This window comes from Octodon degus, unplaced genomic scaffold (genome assembly GCF_000260255.1).
Source record: "Octodon degus isolate 3935 unplaced genomic scaffold, OctDeg1.0 scaffold00151, whole genome shotgun sequence".
Lineage (NCBI taxonomy): Eukaryota > Metazoa > Chordata > Mammalia > Rodentia > Octodontidae > Octodon > Octodon degus.
Genome location: NW_004524727.1, coordinates 5,489,422 through 5,492,848, shown reverse-complemented (window position 1 = coordinate 5,492,848; position 3,427 = coordinate 5,489,422).

The following is a 3,427-nucleotide window of genomic DNA, read 5'->3' as shown; positions in this document are numbered from 1 at the left end:
TCCTCCTCTTCTTTTTCTTCCTCCTCTTTCTCCTCCTCTTCCTCCTTCTCTGCCTCCTCGTCCTCCTCCCCTCCTCCTCCATCTCCTTCATGTATTTAGTACAGGGTCTAAAGGGTCTCACTACGCAGGTCGGACTTGTAGTGATCCTCCTGTTTTCAGCCTCCCAAATACTGGGATTGCAGGTGCGCACCACCATGCTCAGTCTCATTCGCTGTCTCAGAGCACCCCGGGGACCCCTGCTTCTTCTTTTAAGTCGTAATGGGGGACTAAATTCAGAGTGAGGGGTTAAGTGAAAGATATAAAACCTCCTTGCACACTAGGAAGGAAAGGAGCTGGAAAGGGAAGAAATGTGTGCAGGTGCACGCATATGCACGCACACACACATATACACACACAGAGACAAATACACACACACACACACACACACACACACACATGCAAACAGGGTAACCATGAAGCAGTCCCACATAAATCACCCGAGCTTGTTGCAAGCTTGACATTGCCTGGTTGCTGACACTTCCTACTTGCCTCTGCCGGAGAAGAGAACAAATGGAGCAATGCCTGAAGTGTAGCTTTGAGGAGTCTTTGATCCAGTAGAAAGAAATTCACAGGGATTTGGTCACCAGCTCTGTCCACAGGGTGAGTACCCACCAGCTCCCGGCCAGGGCCGGGGCATCCATGAATCCAGGGCATTTGCTCTTTTTAGCAGCACTGGGTATAAGTGCAGATGTCTTCATATCACATGAGGGTGCAGAAGTTGAGGGGAGACTGCACTAGGGTCATGCTGCAGGCATGTGTCCTAGGAGGCAGGGCAGCATAATTAATATTTAAATCTACCAGCTTTGGTGGCTGGGGAGACAGCTCAGTGACATGAATGCCTACCTGGCAAGTGCAAGGTCCAGAGTTTGATCCTCAGTGCCACACACACACACACACACACACACACAAAGCTCCCTTCATTTTGTCCCTAACACATTAAGGAAATCTAACAAAGAGGCATGATCATATTTGTATTTAATAATTCTGGATAAGCTTTAAAATAACAGTTTGAGGCAAAGAAAATAATTGCATGGCTGTATAATACAATGCTTAACATTTCTCTGTGTTATTAAGTAGAATCAGAGATGGAAATTTTCTAAAATAAATTTTGTGCTTTCAACAAAATTCAAAGGTGTAATAGTTTCCTTTGACAGTGTTTATAAAAATGATTAATTCTTTACTTAGCCTTTTCTGAATTGTACTTTTTATGTCAGATTTTCTTTCCCACTAATGAGTAATAAATTATAGTAATGATCCTTCGATTACTTGACTCATATAAAATTCTGTATTGTTTCAGGTAAGGTGGGGTTTGTGGGACAATGATTTAAAGGTGTGATATTTAAAATTCAGTCACCAGAGTGTGTGTTTAGAATAGGGCTCATTATTTTTTTTAATGAAATCTTACCAATTTTTTTGTTGGGATTATTCGGGAACTTTCACCCAAGGGGAGAAAGACATAGTTTTGAAAAGGGCTGCTCTGTTTAGCTTTGCACATTATATGGGTTTTCTGATTTGTTTTCCTGCTTTTTTTTTTTTTTTTTTTTTTTTTGCATTGGGGATGGAACACAGGGACTTTGCGCTGTTTATTCCCCAGTGCTTTGTTACTTACACTGACTCTCAAGAGAGGATCTGGCTGTGTCTTCCTGTACTGCTCCTGGCCAAGGATGGCCTGGCCTGGAGGCAGAGCGCAGGCCTCTAGTGAGGGTGGGCAGTGACCTTCACTTCCTAACTTCAGCCTGAGAGGCCTTAGATCAGGAGCTCAGTGCTGGCCACATGAGAACATTTCCCCCACAGAAACTGGCAAACTACACATCTATGATGAGATGTTTTGCCTTGCAGGAAGTGTGGAGGGTGGAGTTGCACGACAGAACTTTGGCTCCTGTCCTGTTCATCTGTTAATGGATGAAGCTCTGCTCTATGATATGAGGTGGTATGGAGGGGCTTCTGGTCTCATCTGAGCACAGCTGCCCCCTCCCCACTGCTAAACCCTTGAGGACTCTGGCTCCTGGAGGAATTTCATGGCTTAGACATAGTGTGTCCCCTCAAAAGTCTCATGAGTTCAGAGACAGGGTACTTGGAAGGTGATTTGATCAGTGGATCCATTGATGAGTCCCAAGCTGAACGTACTCTTAGGAGGCGGGCCTGACTGGAAGAGGCTCTCACTGCATCTCCCCTCTGGGTCCTCCCATCAGCCTCTGCTGGCTGTTGCTGTGCGTTGAACAGTTTTCCTTTGTGATGCTTCCCACCATCCCTTGACCTTGGACTCAATCTTCCAAAGCTACAAGCCAAAATAAAATTTCTCCTCCTTTAAGCTGTAGGTGCCATATAAGAGAGTGTTCTACTAATTTGCACAAAGACACCAAGTAGACCACCAGCCACTTTGCACTTAGTGGGATGGTTTCCAAGCCTGACTGATTATATTACAAAAGGTGAAGCCTCTAAGGGATGTTGATTTGGTTCATAAGGATGGTTTGGTTTCTTCCTCACTTGAAAAACCCAGTTTTGTCTGGATGCTTGCTGCCTCAAGAGAGCATAATTGTATCTCTAACTCCAGAAATCAATCATGAATTATGTAAACCAATCAGGATAATCAGCTCTGATCTCTTTCAGGGTAGGCACATGAAGCAGTTGTGACCAACTACATAACACTGTTATGTGACTTGCATCTGCTGCCATTTCTGAGAAATGTTTCCACTGCAGAAGCAGACACAAAGCGAGGGTTCACGTGCTTCTGTGCCTTGTTGGATATAGTCTAACAGACGCTAAGTGGTGATGCCTAGAATCATGCTGCAATGTTTGGATAGCGAGAGAAACCACCCTGAAGGCAGAATGGCTGCACTCAGAAGGCGGTTGTGGAGAAATAACACTATAGTCTGAGATAGTACAGCAGTCCACTGGATTGACCCACCAGTGTTCACTCTGACCAACCTCAAAGTTCTTACTCGCTGGTTTTTTTTTTGTTTTGTTTTTTTTTTTTGCGGAACCAGGGATTGAACTCAGGCCCTTGCTCTTGCCAGGGAAGCGCTTATTTCACTGAGCCATCTCCCCAGCCCCTTCTCACCTACTGTTTAGGTATTTTTGCATTCCTTGGAAATGAAAGCAGTTTAATCAGTGTAATGTAGGCAAGGCTTGATTTTTTTTTTTTTTTAATTTTTGAGGCCAGCTCAGCTCACCCTGGGGGCAGGGCTGGCACCGCATGTGGTAACAAGGATCAAACCACAGTCCCTGTGCACTTGCCTAAGCTTGCCTAAGCAGGTGCTTTAGACTGCTGAGCTATCCCTCTGGCCCATTTTGTATTTTCTAAGTTTATTTCATTTTACTTTTTGAGGCACTGAGAACTGAATCCAGAGCCTTTGCATTGAGCTGTATATATAATTTTTAAATTTTA